This window comes from Hipposideros armiger, unplaced genomic scaffold (genome assembly GCF_001890085.2).
Source record: "Hipposideros armiger isolate ML-2016 unplaced genomic scaffold, ASM189008v1 scaffold_183, whole genome shotgun sequence".
NCBI lineage: Eukaryota > Metazoa > Chordata > Mammalia > Chiroptera > Hipposideridae > Hipposideros > Hipposideros armiger.
The window spans coordinates 2,740,731-2,766,433 of NW_017731533.1; the positions used below are offsets into that span (position 1 = coordinate 2,740,731).

General features: G+C 40.8%; 1 long non-coding RNA gene across 1 annotated transcript in view; it reads right to left on the bottom strand.

Moving 5' to 3' along the window:
• Window positions 1–22,562, bottom strand: part of LOC109388151 (uncharacterized) — a 62,600-nt gene extending 40,038 nt beyond the window's left edge. The window contains exon 1 of the long non-coding RNA XR_002125152.1: window positions 22,251–22,562. This is a non-coding gene — a long non-coding RNA (uncharacterized LOC109388151). The remainder of the gene's footprint in view (window positions 1–22,250) is intronic.
• Window positions 22,563–25,703: the final 3,141 nt, after the last annotated feature.

Genomic DNA, 25,703 nt, shown 5'->3' on the forward strand with positions numbered 1-25,703 from the left:
TGTGTAATATAACTACTGATGTGCTACTGAGCCAATTTCTCCCAGCCGGTTCTGCTTCCAAGGAAACTAATGGGAAGAGACAGCACCAGGGTCTCCCCCGCAAACCTGTGAGAGCTTGGAAATTGGGTCACAGTGTGCGTGTTGCTGAAGGGAAAGCCAGACGTGCTGCCATCACCATTTGATCTTGTTTCCTTTGTCTTTTCCCTTTCTCGCAAATAGCACATCTTTCTCTTTGACCTCTGAAGAAGTCTATTCCTTTCCTATTTCCCTGGCTTTAAAAAAAAAGAAAAAAAGCCAGGCCTGAAAAGTAAAGATACTCATTTTAGGCACAACACACACAAATTGTTGTGCAACAGCTTTTGATTCTGTAAAGAGCACGGCTTCTCTTTCCGTCAGCTTATGTCTCCCTGAAAGCATTTGATGATTATTTCTTGTCCTCTGTTTTCCCAACTGGATGACTTAAATACCATTCCTGAGAGGCAGCTGTTTGCAGAATATTGTGCGGTTTATTGAGTTCATGAGAATTGTGACCGTCGGCAGCAACGACCTTTACAGAGAATCACGAGCACTTTCATTCCAATTTGCTGACTTAACAGAGGAAGCAATTTCTCCCAGCGTGTCCCTTCATCCAGGAACAGGAACAATGAAAGTGTCATAGACTTAAATCTGGGAAGGGTTCTGGGCCACCATTTGTACAAGTCCTCTCATTTTATACATGAGGAAACTGAGACCTAGAGAAGTTAGTTTACTTGTTAAGTAGTCCCCCAGTAGCACAGCTGCAGTGAGCTCTGGGAAATCCTGACTGCCGGCGTAAGGCTCTGTCCCTGCTCTGTAAGACCTCCTAGACGTTGGTCTTCTTAATACAGAAATACACCACATTTGCTCAAATGTTGTCCCTGAAAAACTTCCTTGTTCTTAAGCAAAATAACTCCTAGCTTTTCTTTATTGGATATGTAATTTGGAACTATGATTTATTAAACTCCAACTGGGTGCCAAGAACTGTGCTGTTTCATGTACATTAACATATTGAGAGAGGTATCATTTCCCTAGAAGCTATAAAATGTAGGGTATTGGTGAATGGCATAGAAAAAAGATCAGAACTTTAATAAAAGAAATCCACTGCAGAGAACACCTTCCCCATCAACATAACTGTGGAGACCTGCCTGATCAACATTTGCAGTTCACAAAAGAAATCACGGGCTTAAAGAAATATTCTCAGCTACTGAATTAGGTGTCTGGCAAGTGAATTCCATGTAGGTGTGTAAACATGTGTGCTGGGCGGGTGTGTTATGAAAAGCTAAGTCAGAATGAAGTTGGGATTCAGACAGGTGATAGAAGGAGAAACAGAGTCCCAGGAGGAGGCTGGAAGAGACTAGGAACCAAGATAACGAATGGCCCACATGTCCCACTTCATCTGCCCAATTCGCCATAGACAAGCCAAGCCGCAAACTGTGTAGTCTACAGCAGGGTTGTCTTGTGGCTGACCATAGTACTTACCTACCTGTTACCTTTTTCTCTGTTACTTTGGCAAAATAGTTCAGCCCAGGCTGCCCCTGCAAAAAGCTCACTGCTAATCTCTCTCAGGAACTGAGGTGGTTTTTCTAGTTTCCCCCTTGGACGCGCATGAGTGAGTTTGACGAGTCTCAGGGAAGTTGCGACTTCATGATCCTGCCCCAGATGTGCCCTTCCCTGGCGAGGAGGAATGCGCCTCCAGAGAGATCCAGTCCACCCCAGTGGAGGCGGGGAGGGCGAGCAGGCCAAGCCAGCTGCTGTGGCCCTGCCCTGCTCAGTGAGCTGTACCATCATTTGGTATTTAAACAAAAAAACACTAAAGACTAGGGCGCATTGACAGGGCCAAACGACATCAAACTGAAGCAGAGCGACCCCCCCTCCAGGAAGTGTTTTAGTGAGTCTGAGAAATCAAGGTATTCTAATTAAACACATAGTTTAAAAGAAGTGCAAGCTACTTGGCAGAGAATTACTGAAGTAGAAAATTAATAAGGTTCGATCCTGGTGTTAAATGAGACTTCTGAATTCCAAAATCCAAAAAAATGTGTCTTCAGTTGTCTTCTCAATGTAGTGACATTATATTCAAGGGTAAGGAAAAAGGCAAGGGATCAGTCTGTGGAGGGCAGCGGGGCCCTGAGTGAGGGTCAGGAGCAGGTAAGTGCGGGTCACATGCTGCTTTTATTTAAAATTTTGATGTTTTGTGTATCACAGATTTTTTTTAATTAATTTTGGTTTTAAAATATATATCACTAAAATATTTATCCTGACTCCTGAGTTATTTTGTGCACCTCTAAATTTAGCTCTCCATATGAGTGTCTTACTTATTTCGCTCTAATCTCAGCCCTAGTATGGAGTCTAATAGATACAATTCACCAAAAAAATCACCATCTCTTGTGGGTTGAATTGTGTCCCCCGTAAAGGTGTTGAAGTTCTAACCTGTAGGACCTCAGAATGTGACCTTATTTGGAAGTAGGGTCATTACACGAGTAATTAGCTAAGATGGTGTCCTTATATAAAGGGGAAGTTTGGACACAGGCACACATTAAAGGCGTATCAGGTGCTTCGTCTCCACCGAAGATTGCCAGCATCCCACCAGAAGCTGGTGAGAAGCGTGGAGCAGATGCTCCCTTACGGTCCTGAGAAAGAAGCAATGCTGCCGACCCCTTGACCTTAGACTTCTGGTCTCTAAAACTGTTAGGAGATAAATTTTTGCCACCCAGTTTATGATACTTTATCATGGCAGCTCTAGCAAACGAATACACCATTTTTGGTCTTAGAGAGAGACAGCAACTCCATATCAGTCAGTCAGGAGTGTCCTATTTTAACCTTGCAACCAAGGGAAAACCAGATCATCTCTTACCCTAGAGATGTAAACATCAAGCCCGGTCCAGAGGCTAAGGGGGTAGTGATGGGACTGGAAAGCTGGCTCCTTGTAGGGAGGATGAGGCAGAGTTGGAATCAGAGCCATGATCCTTATCAGAACATGGCAACCCTATAGAAGTAATAGAGCCAGGAGATCAGACGAAAAGAACCCTCTAAGGGCAGGTCTGTGGTCAAAACAAGTGGAGGTATGGGACAGAGGAGGTGCAGTGAGTATTCCCCTCAGACAACTGCTTCCTATTGGGAGAGCCTTTACCCATTTGGGAAGAGCACCTTTGAGCCTGCATCTGACCTCGTGCCTCAACAAAGATCCCACTATGTGCTCAGCTCAGCACCAGGTGCTGTATCAGGAAGAGTGTATAAGTGTCTGAGTGAGGGGTCATGCTAGAACCTATGGAAAGGGGAAGATATGAACAATGCCCCTCCCTTGACTTTCTCTTAAGAGTGGTCTTTATGAAGAAACTGTGTTTGATTTTTGAAAAGAAAGAAACAGGAAGGGTGGGAGGAAGAAAGGAAAAGGTAGGAAAAGGAAAGGGAACGAAGAGAAACAAGGACGACAAGTTGAAGGTCAATATTTTTATCCCCAGCACCCCATTTCAGACCTGACCTATAGCGGATCCAATCCGTGTCCACACTTGAGACACTTTTTCCATCCTCTCTCCTGCCCTATCCAGATTAGGAGACTGACCTTGTTGGTGAAAGCCTGATACTCATGGGTCAGGACCACTGTGCTAAAGATCAGTTCCCTTTCAAAGCACGGCTTCTATTTTTTGCATTTTCTGAATTCTGGCTGCTGTAATGATAAGAGGAACAAGGTTGTTCTCTGACTTGGGACAGGAGACCTGACCATCTCCCCTCTCTGGTATCATGGTGAGCCTGAATAGCCCAAAATACTGACCTCACCATAAGCTAAGAGGCCTAGACTGGTCAGCTCTGGTCATTCACACTATGCAAGGATGAGATTATGCATCATATGTTAAAGTTAATTCATTAGTCTTTTATTTTACTGGCCAAAAAAACCCACATTTTCCCCATCATTTTAAGGTTCTTCATTAACTGCTTAAAATCTGTTGCCTTTAGTTACAATTTTATCTTCATAACACAAATTGGTCTCTTGCTGTCTTGCTCCTAGGAAAGATAGCCTTTGCCTCATATTACAGTATCAGGGTCCTGCCTTTCATTTATTTTGGAGGGAAGGCAAGAGATAAAACAGGAAGAAATTAAGAGAGGAAGAGAAAAGGCCAGACTTTAGCTCCAGCCTATAGCACATTGTCCAGTGCACCTTCTACCTAAGGTCTGTGCTGAGATACAAGATATTGTCACACAATTAACAAAGCTGCACTTTGTTCCTTGTGGGCCCCCATCACCAATCAGAACCTTGGCTAAGTGACCAAATAAACCACCAACATTATGTGTAATTCCTCACTTACTCACTATTGGCAGCTATTGTTTAAAGGAAAATAGAAATCTTGTAAAGCTTTCTGGAAAGTTAATCTAAAAGATTTCTTAAATTGAGGCCCATGTATTATCAGCATCAGAATTTCCTGAAATACTTTTTTAAAAATGTACGTTTCTACCTGTTGAGCTCCTTTTTTTTTCTCAGCCCTCTCCAAACTCTTTGGGGTGTACTTTCTCTTCTAATAATGGCCCTTGAGCCATGCTCTACTGCTCGGGGCTGCTTCTACTTCCTCTACTTTTTCTTCTAAGAAACTGCTCTTTCACCACTTAAAAAAAAAAAAGTGCATTTCTGTCCACTCCCCTCAGATCAACTGAATTAGAATCTCTGGAGGTGAGGTATACAAATCTGAATTTTAAACAAGCTCCCAGGTGACTTTCATGCATCCTTAAGTTTGAAGTCTAGAATATTATGTAGCACATAATAACATGGCTAGGTGTTTTCTTGCCATGAAAACAAAATCCTTAATAAGTCCTCTTTTACTGTTTCTCAGTGAGGTTCTTTCCTTCCACCTCACTTTTTATGACTAACTTCAATGGCTTCTCTTCTCTCAGCTTCAAAGTCTCTCTTAACCGAGGGCCCAGATCTGATCGTTTCAGATGTTCTGGAATAGATGCTAGAGTTCATGGGGTTACTTGGCAGGGAAAATTACCTGGCATTCCTCAGAGTTAAAAGACTTTATGCAGAGAGATAGAAACGTATTAAGTGCTTAATGCTGAAGAAGTTACATGTAGTTGAATAGCATTGCTTTACAGAACCAAGAGAGGAACATCATTATAAAGGAGAAATCCTCCTTGAACCAAAAGGTTGGTGACTGTTGAACACATGTTGGGGCAGAGGGTAGAGAGCCTTGGTCTTAGGCTACGTGACTAGGCTTCTTCTTAAGAATCATCCAATAAATCAATTGTTCTCACCTGCAGGCAGTTTTCCCCCCAAGGTACATTGGGCAATGTCTGAAGACATGTTGGGTTGTCACAATGGGAGTTGCTACTGCATCCACTGGGTAGAGGACAGCATGCTGCTTAAGATCCTATAGTGCCCAGGACAGCCCGCACAATAAGGAACTGTCCATCCCAAAATGTCAAGTGCCAATGTTGAGAAGCCCTGCAGTAAAACACAGGGTGTTTTAAAAGAGGTCAACCTGATATTCTAAGATGATATGAGAACTGGGTGACATCAGAGATAAAAAAATAAAATATAGAGAAGCTCTGGAGAACACAAAGCAGCAGCTAAAGTACATTGTAGTGGAGGAACAAGAACTGGGGATTTTTTTTTCAGTAGTTTGACACCCAGAAAGAAGGGAAAGGAAGTTCATACTGAACTGCTAGGCAAAGACAGAAGAACAAGATGAAAAGAATGTGGGTCCCTGATGGACTTCATGGAGTGAGCTACCCCACCAACTTGACCGTGATTTGGGACTGATTAACATGAGAAAGAAGTGAACCTCTCTATTCTTTAAACACTGTAGCTTTGGAAGTCTTTGTTACAACCACCTAGCCATTACCTATAACAGATTGAGTTAGGCACTTTGCAGACCTCTTATTTAATCTTTATAAAAACATGTCGAGGTAAGTATTATTCTGACTATTTTATAAATAGTGACACCGGGGCTCAGAGAGCCCACAGAGGTAGGAAATGGCAGAGCTGGGATTGTGATTTGAATTGACCTCTATCTTGTTCAAGATTCTGGGGTCTTTCCACAACACTATGCTGCTTCCCTTGTAAGCAGCTAGTGTACAAATCACATGCAAAAAGAGGTATGCAGGGTTCTGGTCTGTCCATTCAAATTTCAGCCCAAGGCTCACTTCTTCCAAAAAGCCTAAGCCCCCGTCCTCAATGCTTGCAGGACTGATTATAACCTTTGATGGCTATTTCATTTGTTGAATTCTCATATGGTTATCATTGTAGGAATATGGCCAGTCTCCCTAAATGGACAGTAAACCCTTCCAGGTCAGAGCCTGCCTTTCTGCCTTATCAGCCCCCAGTACCAAGTAGTACTAGGCTCCCACAGAAAACGCTGCTCTTGCTGAATGTTGCTCTCATCAATGCAGGTTGTAGACTGGTCACTGCTCTGTGGCTAATGAACCCTGGCAGGGAAAGAGGGGCAATGGTGGTGGCGGTGGTGGTGGGTGATGATCTTTTCATATCTGAGTGTTCTCACTAATACTGGGCATCTACCTCATGAGAGGAAGACTCATGTGACCAACACAGAGTTCACATATGATAAGAATCAGACTGGGTTAAGTTGCTGTAGTGTTTCAATAAAGCAAGACTTGGGGGAATTCAGCCACCCCTTAGCTCTGTTGATGACAGAGGTCTGCTCTGTTTTCCTTTGTAACATGTTCATATTTCACTCTCAACGTGTGCCCAACTCAGAATTTTTTATTCATGGCTGGATTTTCTATTGGTCTGATTTAAATTCTCTTCACATTATCAAACTGCACATTGTCATGAGCTAAATGTTGCCTAAGAATAACCTAATGCCTAGAACTATCCTCCTGGGCCTCAGGCGACTGCGTTCTCCCACCTTTACAATCCCCTCACTGGGGTGCTTTCCAGCAACCAGGAAACACCTTCAAGTCTGCTTCCTTCTTTCTCCAACCTCAAAACCCATTTTGTTAGCCTCCTGTAAGTGAAGAACTACTAGAAATCAACTCCTTAAGTCACTATTAGTTTTCTCATCACCAGTATTTCTAAGCCAAAATAACTCATCAGTGGGAAATAATTCAAAAACATCAGACATATCCCCTGAGTCAGGACTTCTGTGCCTCCTTCTGAGATTGAGGACCCTGCAGGGCAGGGTCTGAGCCGTATTCATTTTTACAGCCCTAATGACTACCCTGACATTTACTAGGTGATCAAGAAATATCTGTTGATCTAAAATGATTTGCATTATCTCCTGCATTGAAGGAAGACAGCCGTCCCAAGGGGGGAGTCCACTACAGGGGCTTGCCTCTGGGGTCAGTGACTTCCACAATCAGATACTGTCACCCCACCCATCTCCACCCCCAGGATTCACCTGCCTGTCACCCTTTATTGTGGTAAGAACAAATACTACATGTGTTACAATTTGAGATGCTGAGAGGCAGTCAAATGCCTTCTAATTAATTAAGGTGGATTAAATAACCAAAAGAAGATTTGAGTGTTCTATTATTTTAGCTTTATATTTAAATACTCAATGACTACCTGCTCTTCTGTGTGCCATGAATCATGCGGTGAATAAATGATTTAAGGTGACTACTAGATTATGCCCAGGAGGGCCTGTCAATATGGCTTGCTATCAACTGCCACTTTATATCAAGGCTAATGGAATGAAATGTAATATGAAATTCTGGTTTGGAGAAAAATAAAATAGTGGTTGTCCATTGATTAAATTTACCTGAAAGTCTGACATAGTCATCGACTGAATGTTGTATTTCTGAATGAGTCATGTGCTTTTAAAAGGTTGCCAGTAAAATGCTGCTTGCATTTTAGGCTGATCACTGACAGCATTTGTTCCTTAGGTTAACTCCTGTGATCCTAGTACAGAGCACTCCGAAATGCCAAGCATGCCTAATCAGTACTGTGGGGCTCTCGATTGATCCTATCTGCCCCCTGCTGAAGATCCACACCCAATGGGCTTAGACCAAAGAACTGAAAGGGCCTTGGGGACGAATGGGTCCAAAGTTCACATTTCACAGATAAGGACACCTTTCTGCTATACTGACTGTATTAGTTTCCTACTGCTGCTGTAACAAACTAACACAAACTTAGTGACTTAAAAAAAACACAGTTTTATTATATTAGAGGTCTGGAGGTCAGAAGTTTAAATTAGGTCCACAGGGCTGGGTTCCTTCTGGAAGTTCCAGGAGAGAATTCCTTTCCTTTCCCTTTCCAGTTTCCAGAGGCTGCCCACATCTTTTAGCTCTTGTCTGCCTCCTTCATCTTTAAATCCAACATCTTCACTACCCTCTGACCTCCTGCCTCCATCTTATAAGGACTCTGTGATTACATGTGGCCACCCAAGTAATCCAGGATAATCTCCCCATCTCAAAACCCTTGATGTAGTCACATCTGCAAAATTCCTTTTGCCATGGAAGGTAACATATTCCCAGGTCCCAGGGATTAATTAGATCCTAGACTTTTTTTTGGGGGGGGGCAGGGAACAGGGAGAGGGTGAGCAGATGGTGCATTAATCAGCCTTCTATGTTGTCAAAAGAAAAAGAGAGAATGTTGTAAACAAACCACTGAAGATACTTTTTTTTTTTTTTTAATTTTTGGAGCTACTTTTTTTCAGCCTCCATTGATGGAAGCTCCTGTATGTTGTCAGTCTCTGGTGAGTGTGGCGGTGAAGGCCAGAGCATGGGAACAGGGATCACACAGGCTCCATCAGACCTGGCTCTGCCATTCACAAGCTCTTGGACCAAACAACTCATGAATTGTCCATGTTGTATAAGCATCAAAACGTTGAAGGAAGTAGCAGGAAATGAGGCAGTTGAGATAGAGGCTAAGAGAACTGAAATGTCCTGCTAAAAAATCCCATGCAAAAAATGTGAGTTCCATGAAAGCAGAGATCTCCTCTGCTCTGTTTGCCTCTGCATCACCAGCACCTAGAATAACGCTACCATGATAAATGTTTGATGAAAGGGAAAAAAAAATATGTTCAGTTTTATAAATCTGTACTATCATGGCTACTATAAAAATGATTTGTGCAATTTTGTCTTGGCAACTAGATTCTTGAGCAAGATGGTCAAATGTTGTTCTATTTTACATTCTCACTATACCTCATATCTAATAGGTACATGTGTAGAAGCATCTAACAGGCAGGAACCTACTGAATGCATGCTCACATGCATCTAATGGTCATGCTACTAATAGATTTTAAATGAAGTATTCTCTGTTCCCACAGATAAATGTCAATTTGAAAGAAATCACTTATTTAGTAACATATTTATAAGCACTCTCACTTGTCTCTTTAGGAAATCTTTTTAGAAATATATACACTAGTTTTAAATATAAAATGAAGCAGAGTCAAGTGAAATCGTAACAGCCCAGTCAACTACAGCAGACATCAGTGCCCTGCCTATAGCATCTCAGGGTTGACTCCTGCACGCCAGCTCCACACACAAAGATCCCTCCCAACTGCATCTCCTTCCATTCTTTGCTGAAGGCTTTCTCTGGCCACCAGCTGGCAGGGGCAGTGCAGATGGGCAAGGGAGTTAACACCTCCTAGAGCAGCCATCAGTCAGTGATTGACAGGATTTAGGATAAAAACATAAGCATTGTCACCTCTTAGATGAATTAGCTTCAACAAGTGTTCTGGGGCCGGCCGAGTGGCGCGATGGTTAAGAGCTCGTTTGGGATGCCAGAGGGCCCCGGTTCGGATCCCACATATGAGGGTCAGTGACACTGCCCTCCACAGCTAAGATGCTGAACAACAGCTCGACCTGGAGCTGGGCTGCCGTGAGTCGCCGGCCACGGCGTAGGCTGCAGTCCCTGTGGCAGTGGGTTGCCATGGGCTACCGTGTGTAGCCAGCAGCCAGCGTGAGCGGCCGTCCAGAAGCCGGCGACTGATCTGCCTCGCCAGGGAAGAGCGCAATGATGGTGCCAACTTGGGCCAGTGAAGCAACGTCCTCCACAACTAGACTGAAGAACAAAACGACAGCAACTTGTCTGTTCCCCTTCCCCCAATTCCCCAGCACTGTTCCCATTCCCCCAATTCCCCCAATTAAAAAAAAAAAAAAACAAGTGTTCTGCAGCCTTCCAGTATTCCACAGTAGGATGGAACTTCAATGACCATGAAGTCATCTGCTCAACAAACACAATTTTATTGGTTTCCTCACTTCTTTGTCTTACTCCCCCTCTCTTTTCCTAGTGTTTTCTGGAATCACCTCCCCAATAAATTACCTGCATTGACTCTCTATCTCAGGCTTGCTTCTATGGCCACCAGTCAAGGCACACCTGCAGCCACCAGAAGCCAGAAGAGACAAGAAACAGATTCTCCCCTAGAACCTCTGGAGGGCAAGCAGCCCTGCAGACACCTTGATTTAAGTCCAGTGAAGCAGATGTTAAACTTCTAGCCTCCAGAACTGTAAGCAAACACATTTCTGTTGTTTAAAGCCACCAAATTTGTGGTAATTTGTTATGGCAGCCCCAGGAAACTAATACACTTTTACACAGAGTATGTCATTCCTTTGAGTAAAACTGAAGCATCTTGAGACGGCCTTACCTCTTTTAGACCTCTAGGATCTAATTTCTCTGTTTTGAAATGGAAATTTACACATTCAGAAGTAGTTCTTTGAAGCAGATAACATCACTCCCCTGTATAAAGTCCTCCAGTAGTTTGCATCCAACTTAGAATAAAATCCTACTCTCTTCACCCAGCTGCAAAGTGCCATGTGGCTCACCAGCCTGGCCACTTCCTCCTCTGGTCCCCACTCTCCAGTTATAGGGCTTTCTTTCAGATCCTTGCACAAGCCTGAAAGCCTCTACACTAGCTCTGCTTCTGCCTGATACCCTCCTCTCCCTGATAACTGCATGGTTAATTAACCCCTCCTTGTCATTTGGATCTCAGCTTAAACACCAGCTCCTTCCCAGTTCCCCATCTAAAGTCACTCTCGGATTGCCCTGTTCTAAATCTCTGTGTAGCACAGTGCAGTGTCTTCTGTTTCCCTTGTGTGATTACTATTTGTTTAATGTTTTCCCTTTCTAGATTATAAGTTCCATTGCAGGTATATTGTCTACCTGATTGTGCAATCCCTCACTATTAGAATAGAACCTGGCATTCAGAGTTAAACAAGTATTTGTGAGGGGGTGAATAAAAGAATAAATGAATTCTGGCAGAGGTGTGACTTAGTGGCCTTTATTATTTCCTCTTCAATAAGGGTGGCAAACCCAGATGCCTGCAGTGCCAAGAGGCTAGGCAAGAGAAAGCATGACTGGTCCACAGGATCTGAGGCCAGTCAGACCATGACAATTCTTGCCACAGGGAACTTGGGTCCAGTGTGGCCAGATTTCCTGATTTCTGGTTGTTGTTGTTTTTTCTTTAAAGGGACACACCCAAAATCCAGGTTTTTGTATGAGGCCACCAGTTTTTCAATATTGTCTCAAATTATTTCAAACACTATATTCAAGACAACAAAAATACGTCTGCCAGTCAAATAAGCCTAAGGCTCCTATTTTGCTGTCTCCTCTTCAACCTTCCTTAGTTTCTAGGCAGTTAGAGGTGGATAATGGAATAACTCTGAATTGCTAGCTTATCAGAATTTAAAGAGAGAAAAAGAGAAGTACAGTTTCAGGAACCCACACACACCTGAAAAAAACACAGCTTAGTGAGACTATCCATGTTGGCCCCATTAAAAAAAAAAAATTTGAAAGCAGAGATATCACAGCATGGAGCTTGATGGGCCTACAAGGACCCCAGCACTCAGAAAATGCAGCCCTCTCTTTATGGTATTGCTAATAAATCAAGCACGGCCCAAGGATAATTGTGGATGCTAGAATTCTACTGAAGTCCTCAACCTGCAGTTGTAAGGTAAGAAACCCTGCTTGGAATTCATTGCATTATATTATCTTCATACTGTCTTTACATGTCATACTATCTTCATAATTGATGTGTATGAACTTATTTGCTTTTTGCGAATATACTTTATTCAAACATGTATCCTTCACTTCCTGGAATTTCTGATGACAAAGTGTAACGGATCCACCCTTCCTGCGGCCCTGCACACTCAGATTTTCTGGCTCAGCATGTGGTTGCTGCTTCTTTAGGTATAGGCTTAAGCAGATGGAAATTTAGATTAGATGGTTTGGATTAGATGAACTCCCTGGAATCTTGCCCCTCAGTATGCAATGGTGAAAAGCCCCAGGTTGGCGTTTCAAAGTTTTCTGGTAATGATCAGGTGACCATGGATGAGTCAATGACCCTTTCTGGGCCTCAGTTTCCCAATCTGTAGGAAAGGGAGCCAGTTATGAAGTGGCCTACAGATCTCTCTCTCAGTGACAGCCTCTGATCATATGACTGTGCCTTATAGGTGATGCCACCTGCTTCTTCAGGTGTCACTTATGGACTTCAGTGATGCCCACCAGCAGCTGCAGGAGTGGAAATGACAGGGGATACAAAGATCCAAGAAAGGAGGTAATAGAATCGGCTTCCTCCACATTCTCACTTGGCCACACATTATGAGGAGCAGCTTTTGTGGCAAACCCCAACACGGGTGCTCACCAATTTGTCAGGGCCTCGTAGCCACATCTGTCCGTTTGAAGGAAAAGAAAATTGTTCTGAACAGTTCTGGGAAGGATGCTGAGGAGGATTATTTTTGATCACAGGCAAACTCAGAAATATATTTTCTTCTTAGTCCTTTGAATAAATGATTCATGGAATGCATGCATTTTAAGAAATTGAATGGTTTTTTGGTTGTTTTCCTGGAATCCTCCATTTTTGAACAGTCTCTAAAGACCAGTAATAAATATCCACAGCCATATAGCTAAGTGGTTATGAGAATGCCCTTATGTGCTTGTTACATTTGCTTTAGAAAAATTCATTAATAAATAAACATATTCCATAAATATGCCAGATAAAACAAAGGTAATGAGATTCACTTTTAACAAGTCAATACTAAGAATAACAAATGATGACTTTTTAGGGGATTTTCCTGTAAGTTTCCTAAGAGCCTCATAAATCTCTTCCTTTACCTACTTTTAGCCATGAGTATTTTCTCCTGATTAAAGCTTCACCCAACTCCAATTAAAAATCCACAGTCAATTACACAGAGTTCAGAAAGCTGATGAGAAAGCGGAAAACAGCAAAAAAAAAAAATCATGGGAGTGAGACTTCCGATCATTCAAGTTCTCTTAATGCCCCAAATGATACAACGCTACAACCCTTTTCACAGGAAGATTGGTGTGGAAGCAGGATCAGCAGCCATGGAAGAAGTGTGATTTGAGGAAATAGTAGCACATTGTGCTGAAATAACTTCCCCACCAACATTGGCTTCTATGCCTACAATTTCCACAATGTTTGGCATGTAGTAAGGACTCAAATGAATGAATTACTTAAATCTTGACTGACCAAGGTACAAGGTCACACTTGTTTTGTCCAACAGAGGGTATACAAAGATCCAGGATGGAGAAGGGGACCTCACTAGGCTCCCATAGCTTAATAAACACAGTGGTCATGGAGAAAAGAGGAGGTTTGCAATCTTACAGACCTGGTTAAATCCAAGCTCCACCTTTACAAATCAGCTATGTGACCTTGCACAAGGTATTTAATATTCTGAGTCTACATTTTATTCTCATCCATCAAGTAGTTAATTCACAGGATGGTTGAAGAGTAGAATACAATATCATGTGTAAATTACCAAGCACAACACTGAACAGAGCAGGTACTCAATATATGCTCAGGTTTTCCTCCCATCTCATCCTTATACACTAACTCCTTGGCTCTGATTCCTTTTATTTTAATTCAGATTTTAATTCCTCATGGAACCCGAGTAGGAAAAAAAAAAGTGTTTAACAACCTACACAGGATTTCTTTTCTCTTATTAAGTTCATTGCATAATGGTTTATCAATCTAAGTTTGTATTATTTATTTTTGGAACTTGATATTTAGAGCCTTGAAAAAAGAGCCATTCTAAGCTGCAAAGAGTTTCTATCTAGTGTAAAGAGTTTAGAGATATGCATTCACTTTTTCAAAGACTGACCTTTGTTTTGGGAAAATCTTAAAGTGGTTCTTTTGATTGTATAGATCTGAAGGAAGGTATTCTATTACTGTTTCTAGTACTTCAAGGTGACCATTGACCTGAGTGCAGTGTTTAACGTTGAGAAGATAATTTATTTGAAGAATTGAAACATGGCTAGACTTAATCGAGCCAAAGTCACTGAAGAATTCCTTGCCTTTTTGTGGTGGGGGCATGGGTGTGGGGAAAGGGTACTGGACATGTTTCTTAGCTCTGTGTATGTTTAGATGGCCTTGTGCACATTGCTGCTCCTGCTCTGGAAATTGTGGAAAATATATATATATTGAAGACTTATCTGAAGATAGAAAGAAGCTGTTTCTTTGCAGAACAGATTTTACGGTATGGAAGGTACCTGGCCTGGGCTTAACACAGCCCAACTTGGGCTTGAGTATCAACTTTCATAAATGATGTTATTAATGAATAAATAACCTAGAATATACTGATATCAAGCCATAACACACCATGTACGTAGGGCTGGGATCTTTCTGAGGAAAGCAGATATTTCTCTGGTCAATTATTGAAGGAAGAAGAAAATCCTGGGAACCAAGGACTTGGGAGTAGGAACATAGACTGGGCTGTAGGCAAAATGTTTCTTCTGTCCCTGTGCCTCATGATAGCCTGGCATCAACTGTCCTTTGGGCAATTAGGGAAGAGGATGTCATCTGGAGCCACAGTGGCGTTGGCACATGTGGAGGCCATAAAGAATCCCTCTGCCCAAAACAATAGCCAGGAGCAATGGAGGCGGTGATCCAGTGGCTCTGAGAGAAGGCACTGCCTAAAATCAGGAGGACGTATTTGAGGACATACATCAGACAGCACCAGGGAACCATCTTGGTTTTGGAAAGGGTAAAGGTTCTTCATTCATAAGTGGAAGCTCAAGTCAATATCACTTGGGTGATAAAAGGACTCTAACCATATAGACTGCTTAGGCCTGGATATTTTGTTTACACATGAGTCATTTCCCTAACCATGCTCATCCCCACTGACAGGGTAAAATAGTCTCCAAACCATTATAAAGAGCCGAACCTGAACAAAATGGGAACCTACTTACTCAAACCTGGCATCCCATATCAGTCCATCCAGTGAGTAAACCTTGAGTTTTGATGCTTGCTTTTATAAGAAAATTTGTCCTGAATTCTTTCTTTTAGCACAAAGAATAAGAAAGGGAGAAAAAATATGTGGAGTCCAGTCTGGTCATAATATTTATTCACCAGATACAATTATTTCTCCATTATAAATTCAGCCCTTAATTAGACTTTAATAGCAAAACTGGCTCTGTGTTTTAGTCTAAGAGGAAGTCCGTGAGATCTCCCAACACTTAGCTCCACTGGGAAGAAGGACACTTCTGTGAGGCTGTTCACCCTTTGCCTAATCACATTTCCAGACACCACCCCAACAAAATAAGCAGAAGAGAAAATCACTGGGAGGCACATCTAAAGCACAAGATAAACGTAAGCTACTGGAAAGACATGTAGGATCAGTAACAAAGAGAGAAATAGAGAAGAAAGGACAGCCCAGTTAGAACAGGGGGAAGAACCACATACCACTCAGCAGGGGCAATCACTGCAATTCGCTGAGGCAGGAGCAGTGGGCATGTTTCCATATTAAATCACTACTGGAATTTAAAGAGCCTGTGTAAGTAGGCAAGGCCACAGATTGATCCACGTGCTATTCATAATTTCCTAACAACGCTTGATGCTTTGCAGTCAGAAAAAATAGATCATGGGAATAGTGCACTGAAAAAAAATTAAACATTTATTTAGTTCTCTCTGCTGAATAAAATGATGTGACCACCATTTATATTATTTCCAATGCTATAAAAATGTCTTTGTTATTTCGTGTAACACTATATAAAACATGGTACAAAGAGGATTCTTGCTTACTCCAGAGCAAGAGTGGAGGATACAGCCTGAGAGAGAAAAATGAGGCCTCCCACAAACCATGTACTGATGCCCCACCTAGACTCTCAGAGGTGATTTCCAGTGTAATGACCCTAAGAGTCTTCAGACTCACCTTTAGCAGGGGCGTTGGGACTGGGGAAAAGATGTTCAAATTGACCTTAAACCTTGTTTCTGGAGAGCTCAACCTGGGTGGTGGTCTTCATAAAGCTTTCTTGGGAATGGAAGCGAGGAGAGGGTAGAGGTACAGCTCATGTGTGACCTTTGAACCCCTGCCCACCACTCAAAACTGGAAGTTGAACCCAGAATCCGCCAGGATTGTTCTTTCTGTCCATTGAGTTTCTAAAGCAAGGATTCGAGCACCATAGATTTAGGACATATCACTGATGGCTCTCTAATATTTTGAAATGTCATCAATTAGATTATACATTCCTTGAGGGTAGAAGTTTTTGTTTTATTATCATGTTTATCTCCCATAGCCTTGAACACGATGTTAAGCACATACAAGGATATATACAATAAATAACAACAGTTATTTATTGTTTATTGATTGATTACTTCAACTAATTGAACAAGTCACAATTGTTTAACAATCCCTAGGCCAGAAAGAGGTCAGCTCATCATATTTTCTTTGTTTTCTCAGCTGTGTGCCCAGCACCAAGATATTTGAAGCACAATGTTATTCTATCCTTAAGATCAGAACACCTTAATTTCTACAGCCAAATCTGTGAATAGATGCATGCCGTCTCTTTGGCATCTCATAATGAGAACCCCAAATAGGAATAATTTGTTGTGCAGAGTGCTAAAGAAAGCACTGCCCTCCTGGAAGGTGTAGGTGCTTTAAGGAAGACAGGCTGAGTGAAGTGACCTTGAGTTTCCAAATTAGCCACGAGAAAATAAACAAGACTCATCCCAGATGAAACTAAATTTGCAATTGTTGCTCAGAACAAGATAAGCTCTTGAACAAATCTAATTACTTGATATGTAATCTGCCAGCCTCAATAGTTCACCCTTCATTACTTGGGAGCATCTTACATTTACAAGACAATTGGAAATGCTGAAGTCCTGAACATCACAATTTCTCACAACACTTTATTAACTACTGAGCAACTTGAACTTTTCAATTCATAGCCTTGATCCCTGCAGTTTCGAACTAGAAATAGAAAATCTGTAACTATATGAATCTCAACTGCCATGGGTTTAAACCATGAATTTGTCCTTATAGAGCATATGAAAGTTAAAAATATTGTTACTTGAAAACTCATGAACACACAACTCCATCAACCATTTCTATCTTGACCTCTATTGTCTTCAGCCTTCTCATACACAAAGCGGGGGAAATTGGGAAATTTCCATTAATGTTATGTAATGGGAAAGAAAGAACATGGAGAGCTAAACGGTTAGCTAAAGGTTAAAGGTTAAAATCTTGTTCTGATCATTTTCTAGCTGTATAACTTGGGAAACATACTTGAACTTTCGTAGCTCCATTTTCCTAATTTGTAAAATGTAACTAATAATATGTATCTCACAGGATAGATGTGAAAGTTAAATCAGATAAAAGATGTGGAAATGATTAAACAGAGCACTTTATAAACTAGAAATGATTGCACCTATGTTGGTCACCATCATCACTTTTCTTCATTAAAAAAAATCATAATGCCAATGTGTGCATGGGCCTAAATTAGGTACCCTGATGGATCAGGAAAGAGTCCCATTAAAAAACATTATGTTTTAATTAACATATATTGTAATTCATTAGAGCACCATCTCTAATGCTCAAGAACACTGGTTTTACATTAACTAATACAGTTCAAACATTCAAAGCACTTATCTCCAAAGAATACTGTCTAGTAATCTTGACATGGTCACCTAAGAATAATTAAATGAATGAACAGTGGCAGCAGCAGCAGCAAGAGGCTTCCTAATGTTACCATGTGGCTGGCTTTTGGTGTGTAAATTTACTCTGGGCTTTTCTTATCTGTTTCATTGATACCTAGAGAAAGACCTACTTCATATAGAAACCACTTCAAAATTATCTCAGAAAGATGAGAATGGTCTATATTTTTTTCAAATGTAGGAAGAAGTAAACTTTGTGTCTTCATTGGTCCTGCATATCAATGCTAAGCAATCCAACATTTTGGGGAGAATCTGCTTTGTAAAACTTTAAGAAATTCCTATAAAAGAATAAAAAGAAATTATATATCAAATAATAAGGGATAAAGGAAGAAAAGCTATGTATTCGGTGTTTAGAATAACTTTGCTATATGCAGAAACTTAGGAACAATTTTTATAAAGTTTGTATATTTTTGTTATTTGAACTTCTCTGGTAAGCTACCACAAGGTCTTTCTAAAATTAATATTTGATAAGTAGAATTAAAAGAAAACATTTTCCACAATTTCACTGGACGGCAAAAGAGAAAGAAAGCAAAACAAAGACATATGATAAAATTACAGACTGTAGTCAAATACTTCCAATGGTCTGATGAGTTGTTCCAAGGTATATTTTATTTATTCCTACTGAATGTTATTGAGCTTTTAAAACCAGAATGGTGTGCTAAATTATGTTTCTTTATATGTCCACCATCACAACTCAATAAAAATTAATAATGAGTTACCATTTATCATTGACTTTTGGCCATGTACTTTGTTAACATCTTTATACACATTATGTCCATAAATCCCCCAAGTGGCCTTTGAAGTAGATACCATTTATAATAAGTAAGTCAGACAGAGCAAGGCAAATACTGTGTTATTTCACTTATATGTGGAGTCTAAAAAACAAAAAGAATAAACAAAACAAAAACAGACGCATCAATACAGAGAACAGGCTGATAGTTGCCCCAAAAAGAGGAGGAGAGGTGGGAAAACGGTTAAAAAAAAATAGGCACCATTCATGTTCACACTATCTAATATGGAAAATCAAGTGGTTATGCCCAAGGTCATACATCTAATAAATGGAAAATTCCAGGTCCCTGGAATGCAAGTGACCTGTCAACATGTGTGGGTGCTACTATGCATGTAGAAAATGCTTATCAGATATTAGTTGATTATGGTTTGGATGAAATACAATATAAGTATACTTATTTATAAAAAGTCGACTGCCACATGACTATATTCTGTAGACTTGAGTTAAAAACTTGCCAAAGTTGAAGCTATATTGATTGTATATTTGATTAAATAGTTTCAGATAGCCAAACTAAATCTAGAATAGAAAAATTACACCTACATCTATCTGTAATAAGTAATCTATTTTCTGACATCATTTTACTTTTGAACAGCTAAGTTACATAGGCGACTGGAATTGAGACAAAGTTACTAAAGAGAAACTCTCCAATGTTTAATATCCAATGATTAAAAGATGAAATAGCCCTAACCTTGAATTCTCTCACAAGTTTAGGTTATGCCCTGAACATTACATTTATACTGTCATTTTCTTTCATTTTGGTTTAAAGAAAGAAACTTCTATGTGCAATGCCTGTTGAGCTGCTGTGGTCAAATATTTATTAAAAAGAACATATTGATTTGCAGATTATAACTGGCCACATATGAGCCTTTCTTTCCAGTGACATTCTTACTTAAGGTATTGATTAAAGGCTTTTCATGCAGAAAGCATTTTTCTTGTCAGTTCAGTTATGCTGGCTTTTGTAATAAGCTAATTTGATTTCCTTTTTTAACCTTTGTTTGATTAGGGGAACAGACATTTGCATTAAAATTCAAGAGAGATGAAGTCTATCATCGATCTTGACTTCCTCATGGACCTCTTGTACTCAGCGAAAGATGATTTAGAGAATGTCAAGAGTCTTGGAACAACCATAATGAGAGAGGAAAAAAAATCACTTCAGACTTACAAACCAGTAAGGGCTTATTTGACAGAAAGGGCAATTGCATTTGGTGGATATGTTTTAGAGAAATCAAATTCAGGTAGCTTAATTTTGTTCTTAGGCCAAGTCATTAAGAGATCCAGGAGACGAACTGCCATTAATAAAGTACATGCTACTTAAAACCAAAACATTTCAAAACATCTGAAGAGATTAAACAAAACACGTACACTGTTACTTGCCACGAAGGAAGGATAAAAGTAAATTCTAATATTTCTTTATAAACATGTTCCTGGTAAAACACTAACCTCAAGGCAAGTTTGTGATTTAACCCTCTACTGCTGTCTTTCTGAATCGCGGGGATGAAACCCACATCAACCCAAGTCTTCCACTAGTGTACCCTAGAATTAATCTTCATTTACAACCATAATGAAAGAGAAAAAAACCACAGTGTTTCTTTTCTTCTGTCAATAATATTATAAAATTATATGTATATTTTAAGGACTGCTAATAACATAAGATTTTTCATATGTGAAACACTTTTAAATTAATAAAATAATGCCACTAAAAATACTTTCAAATTTTATGAAGTTAGATTATTTTACAGCAAAGACAGCCCTATTTTATTTTGTGTCTACCAAATAATTGAGATGAAAAATATTCCATTTATGATAACAAGTTTCCATACTTTTAGTGGCATGGAGGTAAAATATTTATAAAACATGGTAGAAGAATATAAGAGATGTGTTTTCAGATGTCCCGTCTGGGCAAATCATTAACTGTTCTTTTATGCTGTGATTCCAAAAGTATCTCTATTATATTTTGTATTGTGTTAAAAATCAATATAATGTAATATAAAATTCATTGGGGAGATAATATATTTATGTATTCCTACAGCATTTTTAGTTTAGACATCTATTTGGAATTTAATATAAAAAGTAATGCTGGTAAGCTTCTACCTGCATTGTTCCTCCAGTCTCATGGATAGTCAATAGTCCTGGCACCTGGGAAACCCATCAGGCTCATCCCACTAGAGATTTAAAGGGCAGAGACATCTTTTTGTTATTGTTGTTGTTCTTCAGTCGCCTTTAAAATCCACTGAACAGAATTCCTTATCTCATTACAAAGATTTTACTGGAGTATTTTATGTGTAATTTATCAGAATAGCTGCCAAGATGTTCAAATTTGTTTTTAAAAGGCAGGAGCTCAGTGGCAGACAAGCTTGAGGCTTAAAAAGCCTGATTTCCCATGCTTTTCATTTTCCCTGTGGTCTCCGAAGCCTGGTTTATTAGTAACCACCATGTTACTCTTCCTGTCTCAACTGGCTCCTCATTACTCAAAGCCAATATTAATTGCTAAATATGACTAATATCACATGGAAGGTCACAAAGTTCAATGCTAACCTTCATTCCAGCTCACAATGTTTTCAAGGTTAATAAATTGATTTTGAGCTGAGATATGATGCATTTATAAAATGGAAGAAAATGAAAAATTTGGCATTACCAATATGTGGATAGTTTTAAATGATTCATTTGTTACATTTGGACGGTAGCCATGAAATTCGTTTGATATATATCACATAGTTAGATTCTAACCTAGACACTGGAAAATAAATTAATGATACATTTAAACATTAGACAATTTTGCATACACACACACACACACACACACACACACACACACACACACACACACACTCTCTCTCTCTCTCTCTCCAGGATAAGAATTAGGGCATTATAACTTACTGACTCTTCCAGCTGAGATATCACAGATATAAAATAGAGCCGAACTGCTTTCAAAGATTAAGACTACACTAAATAAAATATACAGTTTAGTTCAAACTATACTTCTAAGAGGCTGGTTGCTGGTTGCTGGTTGCTGGTTGCTTCCCTTGGTTTCCCTGCTTGGAGGGAGGACAAATGAAATTCCTAAACTTGTCTCAATTCTGTGCTCCCTGGTTCCAGTCCACAGGAGTCTCCTTGGGGAGACTTCCACACCCTTGACTGGACTGGACAAGGACTCTAGGATCCCTGAGGTATCTTTACCACCAGCCTTTCTGATCCTGCCCAAGGCCTATTTCTAATCCCGCCATCAGCTTCTGAACTTGGCTTTCAATTCCTGTTTGGTGTGCTTGGGGATCCCCTGCTTCTGGTGTTGACCTAGACCTAGGGCCAGTTTTGTCAGAACCTGGCCCACCAAACTAAAGACAACATTTTCTGGGAGAGTCTTCCAAGTCTCATGAGGCTTTCTGTTCCTCATTTAGAACAAGTCACCAAGGCCTGTAGTTTCCTCCTTTGTAGTGTTATGCAATTCCCTATTCCTCTTTATGCCCTAAGATTACTAATTGCACCCTCTAGCTAAGAATGCCTGTATGTTCACGCTCTCCCTGGCTCCCTTCCTGATTAATTAGCCCAACCACAATGAATATTATGATAGTCGTCTCCCAGAAACATTGCCAGTGGCTTCCCCTTACCTGCAGAACTGCACACCAGTCCTTGGCTTTGGCTCTTCACGGTTCCTACTGTGGTATCACATTCTTATTCCAGCTGGCCTAAGCGAACACATAGGTCTGCCCTTGACTCAACTCCCCCCTCACTAACTGTGGGAACTTGGGCCAGTCGCTCAATCTAGCTAAGCCTCTATTTTTCACCTCTGCACAACACTGAAAAGAAAATCTTCCCTACAAGCTTTTGTGAGGATTTGCCACATATTGCAGAAAGTTCCTAACATGCTGCATGGCATATGGAGAGGGCTCAGTGTGCTGCAAGAAGGCTTTGTTACTGGCTTACAGCTCACAACACTTCTAGAAGACTCTCTACTCAAGTCCCACTTACTCTTTAAGGCCGTGTCAGATTCCACTGTGATTGGGCCAAATCTAATAACGTAGTAAGTAGTGTTCACTCCCATTCTTGATCATTTCTTAGTTTTTCAGCTGTGATAGCCTTGACTTCCCAACTAGATTATAAACTCCAGGAGGGCAAACTAAAATCTTACTCTCTGTCACTAATATTTGGCTGCTTCTTGGCCTCGCCTGCTCCCAGCATTCGGTGGCTCCTTGCTGCACATATTTCTGGGGGCCTTCAGGATGTGTCTACAGGATTCATTCATATTTCCCTTCTGTGGTATCCATCCTCTGCTGAGCACGGGAATGCCTGTCAAAGACAGCCTCATCCATGGGTTCCCACGCTGCCTGCACAGAGCGTTTCCACAGGCTTTGCTCCCTCTGCTGTCGGTGCTGTCATCCCCATCACATCTGTGAACACGCTTCCTGCCTTCCCTGAGGGTGGTCATGTCCACCGATCATCACCTCACTGTACTGGGGCCCCTGGGGCCTGTTCCTTGTGCCCACAGTGTCTTATGAGAGTTACTAGGAAAGTGGTCCTTATTTAGGGAAGCATTTTTCCTGGGATATGAGTTTATTGGAAAGCTGCCAGGGAAATGCAGAGTGATGGATTCAAAACCCCCTCATCCAACTGGTAAGTAAGGCTTCATTATTGGGTTAAATCTGTAGATCCAGTTGCCTCTTTCATTAGGCTGGGGTTGCTTCCAGGAGCCCTCAGTACCTCAAGCAAGTAGGCTTCTAATGAGCGCCCCACCAGTTCACCAGCCAGCTCTCTTTTCCAGCTCTAGCATTAGCTGAACAGTAAGCTAGACTCTGCTTCACATTCTTTTTTTTTTTTTTAAAGATTTTGTCGGGGAATTGGGGAAGGGGAATAGTCTTGGGGAATTGGGGAAGGGGAACAGACAAGATGTTGTCCTTCAATCTTAGTTGCGGAGGGCGCAGCTAGCTCAGCTCCAAGTCCAGTAACCATCCAGCCGCCTGTCAACAGCTCGCCGCCGCTCAGCTCAAGGTGCCGTGTTCAATCTTAGCTGCAGGTGAGCATAGCCACCATCCCATGCAGGGGTCGAACTGACAACCTTGTTGTTAGGAGCATGTGCTCTCACCAGTTGAGCCATCCTGCCACCTGTTGTCAGCTCAGTGGCAGCTCAGCACTGGCGCAGCTCACTGGCCCATGTGGGAATCGAACCGGTGGCCCTGTTGCTCAGAGCTCATGCTCTTAACCAAGTGAGCCACTCGGCCTGCCCTGCTTCACATTCTTTAATAGTGCTCTGCTGGGCACACATGTGAAACTCAGCTAAAGATCAGTAAACAATTATCCTGGTCCAAAAGTAACTTGAGGCATTAGGCTGAATCTATACCATGGAATTTCATTTTTTTAATCCCTGCTTTGAAACTGTTTTTTATTTGTTTGTTTTTATAAAAGTAAGACTAAAGGAAAATAATGTCTGCTGTTCGAAATATGCAAGTAGGAGAATTTATAACATATCTAAATTCAAATAGCCAGGCTGAAGAAGGGTAAGCTTTGCAAAAGCATATGTTCAAAGAAAAACTGATGTTGCCCTATGCACTCCAACCTGAGAACGAGGAGGCAGCGTTAAAGCATCTTGTTTCGGGTACTTCTGAAACGACAAAAAATCCACTGGCTTGAGAATTCGAAACTGCTCCCTCACCATTTTGGTATCATTATTTTCTGCTCCTGATCCAGGTTAGCTTCATCTCCAGTTTGGTACACTTCTCACTCTTTGGGTAACGACCCCTAACAATCCTGGAGAAGACAATGGCCATCCTTATAGGCATTGGTGCTAGGGGCCTATTGTGCCTCAGTGGCCTGGTCACAGGAGTCCTTTCCAGATCCTGAAGGAGAAGCGAGAAGGGGTAGTTTGAAGAAAATACAAATTAAGGAGAGAAAGAAAAGTATTATGTTTCTCTGTAGCTGACCCTCTTGTTTTTAGTCTCCTAATCACAATGGAGTTCCTTGGTTTGAAGGCTTTCAAATCTGAATATAATACCCCACACAAAAACAGACCCCAGACAGATGCCTACACACACACACATTCCCACAGACTGTCAGAATTGAAAATATTAAGGCAAACCAACAAGAGATCCATTTCACAGTTGTTGCCATTTTCTAGCGACGTAAGTTGGGGACAGTAACTCTATGGAATTGATTTTCCAGATAATATGATGTTACAGACTAGAATATGACATGCACAGAACATTATTAGAACCAGAAATGACCTTGGAGGTCATCTAATTCAATTTCCTCAATTTGCAAAATAAGAAACTAGGGTCTCAAGAAATGAATTAATTTGTTTGAAGTCAGGAAGATGTTCAATGTTAAAGCCGGAATTAGGACCCAGGTCTTTCTAACGTCTATGTTTCTGTCAACCCTGAACAGCTGTCCTCATTTGCCCAGTTTTGGAGCTTAAAACTGAAGTTGCCTTCTTAACCTTGATGTTTGTACAAGGGGTTTGCAAATAGCTAGCCTGATCAAGTATAAACATATTTTGTGGCTTCCATGCTGAATATGTTATGCAATAGCTGAAAGATTTGAAAGAAATTTACTTGAAACTTTCCTTACTTCTAGTATTCAGTCCTTTTATTTTAGATTTCTCTCTTTCTATACATCCCCCTGCCTTGCCCCCAGTTTTGCTGAGGAATCATTTCTGAAGCTTGAAGTTTTGGTAACTTGAAGCTGTTATTATAAATCACATGAAAAACAGTAGGATTACCCCATTGCTTACTAGCCCTGTTAAATTACATGTTTTTTTGTTTTTTTGCTGTTTAATTTTGTAAGATCACCCCTCTATCACTCACTTTGGGCAGAAACTTATGAAGACAATAGACAATCTTGGCAGAAGTAGAAGAGAAACTGTTGCCAAGGGGTGGGGAAAAGTGGATGTAGCGGCCAAATTACAGTGTTGCCTATTTAGTCAAGAGACCGCAAACATGTCTGTGAATCAATGTATGAAAAGGATATTTAAAAAAGACCACGAATAGCCACGGCAATCTTGAGAAATAAGAACAAAGTTGGGGGGATCACGCTTCCAGACATTAGAACATACTACAAGGCCACAGTAATCA